General features: G+C 40.8%; 1 protein-coding gene across 1 annotated transcript in view; it reads left to right on the top strand.

The window, feature by feature from the left end:
- The window catches only part of LOC103478943 (glutamate decarboxylase 1-like), a 41,610-nt gene that overhangs the window by 584 nt on the left and 27,930 nt on the right, over window positions 1–13,096 (top strand). The window lies entirely within an intron of this gene.

Genomic DNA, 13,096 nt, shown 5'->3' with positions numbered 1-13,096 from the left:
GATAATCCTTTGCCTCTGATTGGCCCAGCTCTAACCCCCAGTTTTTATTTTTTTTATTTTTTCTATTTTGGTGAAGGTGATGACTGGAGGTTTTTTTTTTCTTCTTTTCTTTGAGAAGCAGCAACTTTCATTTTGGTTTTTAAAGGTTGCGCCTTTTAAATGGCGCAAGAGTAATTACAACGGGAAGCATCTTAGAGTGACATTTTGGGAAATCCATTAACTCCTGGATAATCAAAAGGAATTTGCATCCATCATCCAGTTTGAAAGACGCCACGCGTGTGTGTGTGTGTGCGTGTGTTGTATTAGTACGTAGTGACTCACTGAGCCTGTCTGAGAACATTAACATCAGTTCAGCTCTTTTTTTGTTGGAACCAGCTTGCTTCTGAATTTCCCTTCCTCATCCATATTTGTGATGCCTTGCATAATGATGATCATGATCATGATAATGATGATGCTGTGGATGGATAAGTGTGTGTGTGTGTGTGTGCGTGTGTGTGTGTGTGTGCGTGTGTGCGTGCGTGCGTGCGTGCGTGTGTGTGTGTGTGTTTTCCCATTCAGCAAAGTCACAACAGTCCTGCTGCATTGGAAAATTAACACCTGTCATTTAATTATAGGATGACGGCTCGTGGCCAATCAACGCGGCCGCCATTATCGAAGGTCAACATCCATTGGCTGCTGTTCGGATTAATTCCTCCATTCGGAGCCGCGACCACGTGACACGAACCGCATGTGTGTCAGTGTGCAGCACCGCCGTTTGCCAAAATTGAGAGTAGAAGAAGAAAAAAAACGAAATAGTCTTTCCCTCCTAGTTGCCATAGTAACCAGTGATTCACCGCATCTGGCAAATTATAGGGCTGTTCTGGAAGGGCGCGAGGGTGTGTTGATGTGGGTGTGCACACTATAATGTGCTTGTGTGTGTGTGTGTGTGTGTGTGTGTGTGGTGTGTGTGTGTGTGTGTGTGTGTGTGTGTGTGTGTGTGTGTGTGTGTGTGTGCGCGCGTGATTGTGTGAGAGTTCGTACCTGTCCTGCATGCGAAAAGAGAGGTTCAAGTGAAAGCTAGAAGGAAGATGGTACGATGAGTGATGTTTCTAGCTAAAAATAAACAACAACAAAAACAATTCCAGAGAACAAAATCAGTGTCTGCAATGCTAGATATTAAAGTGCAACACTAGGCAAAATAATAATAATAATTGTTTCTCTGTGTTGGGATGTGTCAGCCGGGTTGCAGATTAACATCAATTGAAAGACGAAGAAGAAGCTAGCAGGGACCGCTGAGAACCGCCTTTGTTTTATTAAGTACAAACAACAAAATAAGTGATTATGATATATCTATAAAATTAACATTTAATTACACTGCACAGTAGTTGTTTTTATTAGTGCCATCATTATCCACATTTTGACAATTTCAGTTGATGAAATTGCAACGTCACATCTTACCATTTTCTTTCCTTTATGTTATTGTTATTGCTTTGTATCGTATTGAAACAGATGGGGTTATACTGTATATTGTGTTACATTATATTATATTAAAGAGAGACTGACTGAATGTTATTTATATTTGAAAAAATATAATTTTGCTTCACACATGTGAAGGGGCGAAAACTTGCATAAGATTATAAAGTATAATGCTACTATTTGACTTAATTCCATTTACGTATTTAGCTTAGAATCTCGTAGTGAAGTATATAAACTTTTCCTGAAGTCTTGTTATACTTTTGGATGTTTTTTTTGTTTTATTTTGTTTAAGCTTCTTATAATGCATGTAGAGCAGAGCTAATGTAATTCGCAACTGAAGGTGTTGATTCCCGTTTCTATTTTGAGCAGAGCAGCTTTTTCTTCAGAGGATGCCACAGCAATTTCGGTTCATAATGCATCCATAAGAACGTCTCGAAATTGTCGGATGAGAAATATTATGAGGATTGAAAATGTTGACATGTTTACAAGGCCAAAACAAACAAACAAAAAAATCAGTTTTCCACTTTAAAACTGCACAATTTAAGTTTTCAGGAAAGCTAAAACCTTAAAAATCACAGAACTGCTTTCTGATCCAAGATCACAAGAGATGCTGCAGAAAAGTACAGCATCATGAAAACAACTTTTTTTTTTACATTAAAGGATGTAAACATGCATAGTTGTTTTGAAAATGTTTGATATTGTTTTGTGTGTGTGTGTGTGTGTGTTGTTTTCATGCAACATATTATCCGAGTCAGTTAGGGAGAGAGAAACAAACACCAATGGTGATACAGGAACAACATTTAGTCCTCCGTTTACAGCCCGATTTCCCCAGACTCCATAGGGCATCAGTCTCTTTAACAGCTAAACGCTCCGGTACACACAACCTCTGAACATGTGTGTGTGTGTGGGTGTGTGTGTGTTTACTGCTTAGAGCTTGGCAGGTAATGGATTAATCTGAGCTTGTATGTTAAACACTGGCTCAAAGTGAACCAAAGAGGTTGCTGGGTTGCTGCTGTTGAGTTTATTGAGCACATTAAGAAGTAAACATGCAGGTGAAGTGACTGGCAAAAACATTCATACAATTTAAACTTATTTTGGGGTGTAGCACCAACAAATTTCAAGGTATTTTGTTGAGATTTTATCTGATAAACCGGCACATGGGGGTGTAACAGAAGAAAAACGACACGTGGTTTTTAAATTTGTGTTTATGTTTATTCCTTTTTGATCGATATTTTGTAGAATGAACTTGAGAAAGTCACACCGACAGGTTTTTTAGGTTTACATTTTTTCAAAATTGTCCATGTTTTTATTTTATTTTTATTTTACATTCTTATTTTTTCAAATTGTTCAAGCTCACACAGATTGAAATGGAGAGAGTCTGAGAACACCGCTTTTCAATTTAAGTCTTAAATTCCTTCAGGTTTGGACTTTGGCTGGGACATTCTGACGCATAAATATACACTGATGCACCACATACGATTTTCTCCACATTGCATTTAGCATGTTTGCCAGTGTGGCTCTCATCCGACCAGAATTCATTTGCAACATCTTTTTCCTGTGGCTCCCTACGTCAATCTGCAAAAACAACTTTAGCTTTCCAATCGTTATACTTCATAGTTCTAAAATCTCTTTCCAATTTTTGATGATGGTTGAAGAATTTTTATTTTTGCAAGCTAACCCTGCTCTAAACATCTCCCCACCAAAGGTAGCGTTTGACTGTTGGCTACACTGGAATTTTTTTAAAGGGGTAGTATTATGTTTGAGCATTACATCGTGTTACATAATATTAATGTGTAGCTTGAAGAGGACCCAAATGCAGCGAGGTAGAGATGGTGAGTGGTTTTGAAGCTTTAATAAAAAATCTGGATAACAAAAAGCAGAAAAATCACAGGGAACACAGGGAGCCAGATTAGAACAAAACAATCACAGGAACCAAGAACAACAGGGAAGTAACGGGATATAAGGAGTAAAGTAAAACAGAAACAATATTGATCTCATCAAATAATGGGAACTAAGGAACACAAAACAATAAAAACAAGACCCGGACAGGTATTTAGTTATTCCCTCATTCAAAACACACCTTGAGTGTGACTTTGATTCTTTCTTGCATGTTTGGGAAATCCTTTAATCTCCTGTGGCAGCCATTTTGTTTGTAGAAACTTTTGCTCTCCCCAAGCGCTGGCTTTTTCACTGACCTCCTTCTCGGTGCTGCAGTGTCCAAGCCGAACACTCACTTGTGACTCCCCCACTCAGCTCCTTCAGACTAGCAGCAGCGGCAATTGGCAAATATATGGTGGAACTGCGTGTCTGCTGAGCTCATCATACAAACTACTTCTCAGTGAAACGCTGATAAAAACGTTGTAAATGATTTAATAGAGGAATGCTGTTGTGACGACTTCCAGAAGGCAGAGTTTCAGACAGCGCAGGAGCTTCTTAAAGCGACAGAGGCCCAATTTCAAGGCACCAAATTGCAAAGTCAAATCTCTTTAAAGTCATGTTTGATATTTACAGCAGTTTTATAAAAACTTAAGGTGACAGATTATGCTATAAAATAGCACAATTTAGCTGGAAAGTAAATAATACCGCTCCTTTAATATATCGGAGCAAGTTGAGATGAAAACAACTTTATTTGATTAAAAAAATGAAAACCATATATACTTTCCCTTCAGTTCTGCACAAAATTGTGTTGAATACTAGCAAAATGCATAAAAAGTGAAAAAAAGTTAAAGTATGAACACTTTTTCAAGGTACTGTATGTATAGAGATGAGTTTAAGTTGAGAGTAGACAGCACAGGGCCACATATTTACCCAGTAGAGAGAATAATACGAACAAGGCCTTTCACAGTGGCTAGACAGGGGATCAACCTTGCCTTGTTTGGCAGCGGCCCCCTTTTCTATAAATCACGGGGGTAAATGGTCTGTGTTTAAGGTTTAAACACCACTCCTATTATGGCCTGTTCGATGGCTGACAGCAAGCTGTATATTTCCAGCATTTACCTGTTAAAAACACACACACACACACACACACAGCACAAGTAAGACGTTTTCAACCCAACAACACCTGGGCTCATCTCCATTCTTAAAAATGATATATCGGAAACATTTAGCTCTCCGAGCTGAGCGGGGGACTTTAACATCTTTATTTTTACTCCATTTTCAATTAAAGTCACCAGTGAACCAAAAAAAAAGAAAGAAAAAAAAACAGAAGTTATGAGCTGTCTTGGGTTGAGGGAAAGAGAGGAGGAGACAGAAGGATGGGGAGAGAAATGAGAACTGCTTTAGGGAAGAGCTGAGATTGACAGCAGATAGAGGGAAAGATGGAGAGGAGGAGAAGAGAAAGGTGGAGAGAGGAGGTTAATGACTGATCGGTGTGTGTTTGTGTGACTATGTGACACAGGGGAGAGGCACACAGAGAGAAAAAGGTGTGTGAGGGCGCCATTAAAGCCTTGTACCATAAATCTCCTACAGTATGTGTGTGTGTGTGTGTGTGTGGAGAAAACGGAGGGATGTCTCTCTCCATTCTGCTTCTATCAGGATGATTCATGAATCCCTTTCTTCCTCCTTGTGAAATATTAGAGAGGGGACGTGTGTGTGTGTGTATGTGTGTGTGTGCGATCTCAGTCGGCATGTACTCACCTCTTATCAGGGTGGACACAAGGTAATGTAAGTGGGAGACTCGTGGCCACCTGAGAAATGAAGGAAAATGACCCAGATTCCCAGTCACCACATGCTCATTGATGGGGGAGAAGAAAAAAAAAACACCCAGAAACGTAAGAAGCGTCTGACAGTGACGGCTCTCTTTGACGGAGGGCCGCGCGGCTGACAGCGGTGATTGATTACGCCACGGTGAACACATTTCAGCGCTCCGCTCTTCATTTAGCTGACAGTATTTTCTTTATGGCGCCTTGTGTTATGGCATCATAATCATACCGGTGCCACCGAAGCGCCTGCGGGGAATAAATCTTGATAATCTCTCCCGTTTCCTCGGCGCGGGACTGGCCTCTCTCCTTCGTGACGCTTGAAGGTTGGCCCGACGGTCACACGGCCTCGGTTCGGAGCCACCGGATGGTCGGGCGGCGGGGGGAGCAGAGAGAACGAGGACGGACGAACGAAGGGAGTAAATTCGCAAAGTCAAGTGAAGTTTATTTTGTATAACAAATTATAGCAGTGCACAGTGCTTTACACGGTAAAAAAAATATCAGACTAAATGTTGTCAAATGGCGTTATCAAACTCATTAGCAACCCCCATCTGCTTTACGTGACAGGAACTAAATGCAGGCCCGTTTACTTCTGTCGATCCAGCTTCAAAATACCTAAAGTCCGAGTCCTGTACGGTTGTTCCAACCGTTCTAATAGAGAGAAGGATAAACTTTATTTTCATGTTTAGAAGGTAGTTGGTTACAAGGGAGTCAATAAAAAAAACAAACTTGCCGAAACAGGACGAGAAAAGCGGACCAACAATCTACGACTGAAAACAGGAGGTGCGGAAACTAAAAATGCCAGACTGTCGTGATTTGCGGTTGTAGGTTCGGACCCGAAAGCAGAGAGGTGAGGCAGCAACTTAGTTTGATGATTTAATGAGTGTAAGGGCTCTAGAAGTGGGGCGATGTGCTTTATCTTCCTGGTTTTAACGTGAGAACGTAAAAGTTGCTTTGAAATTAATCAGTGTTGTCCACTGTGATACAAGTATAGTGAAACTGACTATAAAGAACAACTAAGCATCTGGCAAGTATTTTGTACGCAAAGTTCTATCCCCTTTATCCTGTTGTAATGACATCCCTGTTTGTGTTTCCTCCTCTATAGCAAGACCTTAAACTGATGGTAGAAGTTCAGAAACTTCACTATTTTTGTAAATTGAGAATTTGACAAGCATAGATATACCATGACAAGATAGTCCCTCAAGGTACAAAGAGTTCAGTGGGGTTGCATTTTTTCCATACTAACGACACAACAGAAACAGAAACACGTGTGGGATAAGACAGGGCACGAACAAAAACATTCTTCAAATGTCACATAATTCACTATGTAATTTAAAACCTCTAGTTTAGCCCTCAAGACAGTTAAAGTGCTTTGCAAGCTGTGTCAGGCTTTTGGCTTCTTCCACTTTGGCAAACAGTTCCTTTTCCTCCAGAGTCATCAATCTTGTCCTTCCTGTTTGTTGCTTCATCACAGACAGTGAGATCAAACTGTGCCTAACCTACATTTTTTCAGCTGTTCAAATATTTCACAATGCAGTCAGAAAAGGAGGGAGCTAACAAATTTCCACCGTCAGTGGGAAACACACCAATTATGCAAAGTCAACCAGTCAACATATAAGGATGTTTTCAAAACCTATAGACCAGTAGCTGTATCACTAAAGTTTGTAGTAAGGCCACTTTCCTGGTTGCACTGCATACAAGTTTCCCCTCCACGCTTGTTTCCTGGAGCTGTGGACTTTGAAGTCTTAAATTTTACCTAACTGCTAACGGAAAATTGCCTGCACTGTAAACAACCGTCCACTGCGAAGAGAGAAGCGCGGAGCCGAGCAGGGCGACTGTTAATGTTGAGTCAGTATTTGAAAGAGTTGCTGACACGGACTGAGCGGCTTCATACAAACAGACTAAAATTCTAAGAAAAGCATAGAAAATTGACGTCGTTCACGACTTGTCTTTCTGTTCGCTGATTAGCCCGGGTTCAAAAATCTACTGGAAGGAATCCAAGTGACTGAGAGAAAATGGAGATGAGAATTCCGGAGTAAGGCAATGGCGAGGGTGGTAAGCTGATAAAATGGAAAATACCCAACATGGTTGGCCCACTGAAATGGTTTTCATGGTTACACTAAGAACAGTACAAATTTTTTTGCAATTTGCTCTACAATGTGGGGAATTTGGGGTTTAATGTGACACCAACCCTCCCTTGTAGAGCCTCAACACCTTTCTTGAATGCATTTTCCCACAAATATTTAGACTCTTTCACCTTCCGTCATATTAATCATTCTTGTTTTTGTTGCCATTTAGCTTAAGAAGAGATAATCTACAAAAAAGGGGCAATATCTTTTTTAGAAGAGGGTATTATTTGTGTTGGAGTCAGCTGACTTTAAACCCTGTCTGCCAGGTTCCGATGTCCTCTGCCTGAGAATTTCAACAAATATCTATCCAGCTCCCATTTAAAAACAAATATGTTACCCACAAATAAACCAAAACGATTCTCATAACAGTTTTTGTCATGGGGTGTGGTTGGTGGTGGTGAGCATGAACGCTGAGACCCAGGTAAAGATGATTATTATGAATTTAATGAAGGATGTAGCTCCTAACAGTCCAGTCAGGCAGCGCGGCAGGAACAATAGCACGCAGCTAATAACCGGTAGCAACTAGACTGAAACAAGAGCTAAGCAAACCAGGACTTCACAGTACAACTGGAGAGCTTCAACGATAGACGTGTGACAAGAATCTGACAAGAGACAGAGACAACAGGTGGACTTAAATACACATGGGGGTAATCAAGGGGACGAGACACACCTGGGAACAATCAAGGGCTGACAGGACAACACAGACTCAGGGAAACAGGACTAAAAACAGAAAATCCCAAGATGACTATACAGAAAACACAGATCGTAACATTTTTAAAGTGCTGGTAGTGCTGTCGCCTTGTAGCAACAAGGTCCTGAGTGTGATCTGAAATAGTTTTTTGATTTAAAAAACCCTTTAAGGATAATTAAACATGCTTAGTAAAATTTGGACAGTATTTACACAGACTTGAATATATGTGTATATTTTCAGTTCTGCACTTTTCAAAGTGTGGAGCTGGTAAGGTTGGGATCGCTGCAGCTTGCGCAGGTGGCACAGCGCGGCGGACGCTTCATAAAGCACACATTTATGTAACGCTAACATTAGGCCTGCTTAATGAAGCGTCCACCCTATCGGATATTGTGACCACGTATGTTCTTCGAGGTTAATAGCCTTTAAATTTCGTCCTTTTCAAAGCTGCTGCAGGTTCAACTTCAGAGCATCTCGTGAAAAGCTGCATTTATCCTGTTTAATTTGAGACTTCTCAAATCAAACTGATCATCTGGAGCGAGAAAAAGTTGTAAACGTAACGAAAAGTCCCATATTTCAAATAACTATCCTATCCCCCCTCCTCGCGCTCTGCAAAGTTGAGAGCTGGCTGACTGCACACATGATGGGCTCATCCACTGAAACATCTTCTGCTTTGGAGGGTGGAAGGCCGGGGAGGGGGCGGGGTAACAGGCTGGAGATGAGGGGCCGAAAATAAAGCCAGGGGAAGGCTGAGAGTGAGGCAGATGGATGGAGAGCGGAAGGAAAAGGAGGGAAAGCAGTTTCCCAGAAAGATGGGTGATGTGTGAGAAGGAGAGACAAAGATTGAGAGAGGAGAGAAAATGAAGAAACACGGAGATGATGAGTGAGGGATGATGAATGGGGCCAAAAGAGAGACAGATGGGCCGACTCTATCGGCGATTTGGGCAGCAGCGAAATGGAAACAGCAAGTCAAAGCGGCATTCAGGAAGTCCTGAGATAATGATGACATACACACTGAGAAACACCCAGAGGCTGGAGTCGTCCTCACAAATAGATTTCTTATTACAAGTAAAGCATCTGTAATAATATAAATATCAGTTGTTAAAAGCCTTTGGCTCACATAACAAGTGACACAAACAAGGGAGTGATTTACTGGAGCCATAAACGGATGTGTCGTTTAGGGGCCGACCCCAACGTCAGAATGAAGGAGAATGGACACGGAGAGCGAAAAACCGAAGAGCGAAAGACAACATCTATGGAAAAAAAGTTATTTAATGGACGATAGGGCAGGATGGCCAGATGTAGAAAGACAAGATTAGTGATTCGAGGAACGCAAAATGAAATCAAACTGTTATAAAAACGTAAAGAATTTATGAGAGGAGAATGCAAAGAAACACAGGTATTTGGATAAATTGACTTTGAATTAACTACTCGGCTAATCAAAACACCAATAGTTTCATATTTAAAAATCAAATATTTTTAAATATGAAAATGATCTAATATAATTCACTTGTTATTTTGTAAACTAGTCATTTTGTTAGTTCACAAAATTACAAAATAAGGCAAATGAAGCATTTTTCCTAATCCGTTTCTTTCAATATAAAACTCACCAAACTTTAACAAAAACTTCAAGTGTGTGTCTGAATCTTTGGTTAGAACAAGTTTGTTTTTCATTCAGTGAAGTTATTCACAGTGGGTAGAGAGAATCCAGAAATTTTTTAGAGGAAGATAACATTTTATCTTAGCAAGGGTCCTCGGCTGGAAGAAACTGGCTTTGATAACAGAACTAATCTGTTTTATCAAATTTAAGCATAGGATCAACAGTCACACCCAGATTTTTCACGAACGGATGACAAAAGGAAGACAGGGGACCAACCATGCTTTCGTGTCCAAGCAGCATCGCATTGACCAAACACTAAAATCTCAGTTTTTTCCTTATTTAGGTTCAGATTTGCTCTTAACCATGCCTGTACATCCTGAAGACAATCCTGTAACATCGGTACAGCAGACCAGCTGTCATTTGTAACTATAGGTAGATAGATTTGAATGTCCTCTGCAAAGATGAAAAGAGACTTTGTGCTTTTTGAAAATACAACCCAGAGGCAGCAGGTACAAGGCAAAAAGAACAGGCACTAATATCGACCCCAGGGGAACCCCATAATTCAGAGGAGACACAGAGGAGGAATGATGTCCTAGATTTACAGAAAAACTCCTGTTTGAAAGATAAGGATGTGTTCTGACTATCTATCTGACTATCTGTGCTACCTCGTCAGATTTTCCAACCGCAGCATAGATAGATAGCTATGTCTACCTGTCAGCACTACGCGTCCAAAACTGCCACCGTCATGTTTATACGAAAACTATAGCAGATTGTGTTAATATTAAATACATTGGATAACATTGTTTGAGTGACGGAACTGAAGTGGAAGCTTAGGAGTTAAGCTTGGCATAGCATTGGAACAATTACATGACAAAACCACAAGAAGATCACTTTCCTTCATCTGAATATCCTACCCGCTTAAAATGAAAAGGTGTAGATGTATGCTAGAACATCCTACTTTTAAAAAATATTTTAAATACAGAGGTGTTTGTAAGAATAAAGCGGCATCAGACAGGGGAAACAAGTTTTTATCGAAAATAAATTACATTGCAAGCTGGTGGAGCCATTGGATCCACACTAGTAAGAGTAGCCATACTTCATGACATCACTCAAGTAAAAGTAAAAAGTACAGCGTAGTAAAAATGCTCCTAAAACTACATATTTTCCAAAAAGTTAATCAAGTAAATGCAATAAGTTACTAACTCTGACTCATTTTGTTTTTGCATGACATTTTTCCCAATGTTGTGAGCTGCTGTACCTGACATCCACACCAGATCACAGTGATCATTTCCTGGAAGAAAAAAATAATACATCCAGTATTGTCTGGTCAAGCATACACACAGTATACCTGGTGTAAACATGTATTGGTTTCGGTGTTCTTTGTGCACTGGTCACAATCAGCAGCGGTCAGAGATCTGGGTCTTTCTTTGTGCTAATTCGTGAGTCATGGTTATATCACCAGTGACTGGCCCTGCATGTCCCTCCCTCTTGGAAAAGGGGAATATTTCCAACAAGTGAACCAATATTTAGTCTCAGTTATCCATCAGTTATGTACTCTGATTATGACGTCACCTTTTGGGATTTTAAACCCCCATTTTTCCCTCTCTTTCTCTCTCTTTTTTTCCCCTTCTCCATTATACAAGATGTGCACATCCACCTGCATGCAGCACCATAATGGAGCAATTATCCTCTTCAGCTCCGGCGTGCTCCTCTGATTGTAATTTGCATTTATTATTAGCCTTTCTTCTGCCGGAGGTTGTGAGGCATGAGGATGTGGATCCGTCATACACCGCATCACACTGACGGACCCGCACAGATGCTTCCCAAACACTGTGAAACATGGGCCCTGAATGCGTCGTACTTACATGCACCGCATAGGAAGTGATTACAAGAGGGTGATGTGTTTTTTTTTATTTTTATTAGCAGGTCTTTGATAGTGAAACCAAAGCAAGGAAGGTATGTTCAGCGGGAGCTCCTTCGCGGGAGGACACGGCTTTTACGTCGTCGATGTCCTAAGGGGACGTAGCGTGTCTTTCTGCTGTCGCTCTCTGGCAGCGTGGCCCCAGGGCTCATACAAATGGAAATTTTGTGAGGAGCGCAGTCTTTCCAGGCACACGGCACGCGCGCGCGCCCGCGCACCGTCTGCCTCCACGATAACGGACGCACGCGCTGGCACTCGAAGAGAGCCGTGCGGAGGATCGGTGGAGTGTGAAATGATTCTGTTATCATGTGGTCTGGGTGGGATATAATTTCCCATCAACCTTCCACGGCAGGTGTGGCTGTGTCTGCCTGATGATGAAGTGGTGGCGGCGTGTCTGGGTGAATTTCGACGACGTCTACTGTCGCAGTGGTTCTCTTGGCATGTGTCAATCAGCTGGTGGTCTTAAAACAAGGAGACAGTTTATCATGTTTTCTGTTTATTTATTTTATTTCACATTTTTGTTATTTTTTGATTACATCTTTTGAAATGAACCACAGTTCAGTCTGTTCAGTAGAGGTGTGCGATACGGCATAACCGATACCGAGTAAACAGAGACTGTATCGCCGATACCAACACATTTTATTTATTTAAGTTTGATACATCGTCACACCTTTGACACTTAAGGTGTTGGAATTAGTTTGTTCAAAGTTATTACAGAATTTGGAGAAAGGTTATAGGTGTCTACGAATTACTTTAATAAAAAGCAAACAAAGCAAAAAAAATAAATCACCATTTGAGTGAAAATTTAAACAAAAATCTTGTTTTGAGAGTTGAGAAACTACAATACAAAAATGAAACCAAATATTAAGCGCGCTGAGAATAAACAATTCTGTGTTTTCCTCTATCTCTTTTAGCTATTTGCATGCTCGTATATACATACATGCACTCACACAGAGCACATGCTAAGGCTAAAGGAAGTGACACACTAGGGAACACTTTCTTTAAGGTTTAGCTTAGATAGAGGCTAACAAAGGGAATTATAAACTATTGTTTGATGCCATTTTGCTCTCCTGGCCCATAAGGACAGCTTGAACAATGGACCAGCTGCATTTTGGTATTAATAAATGGAATTCATGAATTCAACTCACTGATTCTTCTTCAACCTCAAGAACCTATGGAGAAAGGATATCTCTCCACTGAAGGGAATCTGAAACTAAAATACAGAATTTACCACGCTAGTTTTGATCCGAAACTGACACCTCATTATTATTGATATTTTGGATCAGTCCACCTGCCTCTAATGCTTCGAATCTTTCTTAAAACCAATCCTGATCTGCTTTGACTGGAAAGTCTGCTGTGCATGTTATGCTTGGAGATGCATGTCTGGCTCTTTGAGCAGACTCTCAATGCAAACCAAAGCAGGCGACAGAGAACCATTGACATGTGCTGCTTCTCCATTTTCTGAATTTTGATTTGGTAACATCCAACATGAAATTCCAGTTCTATCGTTACAAAAGCTTTCAAGTAAGAGGTTGCCAACTATCTGTCTACCGTGTCACTGAATCCCTTTCATTTAGGGCACAGGAAAAACAGGTGTGTTGAGGG

The sequence above is a fragment of the Poecilia reticulata genome, chromosome 17, assembly GCF_904066995.2.
Source record: "Poecilia reticulata chromosome 17, P_reticulata-male-v2, whole genome shotgun sequence".
NCBI lineage: Eukaryota > Metazoa > Chordata > Actinopteri > Cyprinodontiformes > Poeciliidae > Poecilia > Poecilia reticulata.
The sequence above is the reverse complement of the archived record's forward strand: the minus strand, read 5'-3'. Positions and strand labels throughout refer to the sequence as shown.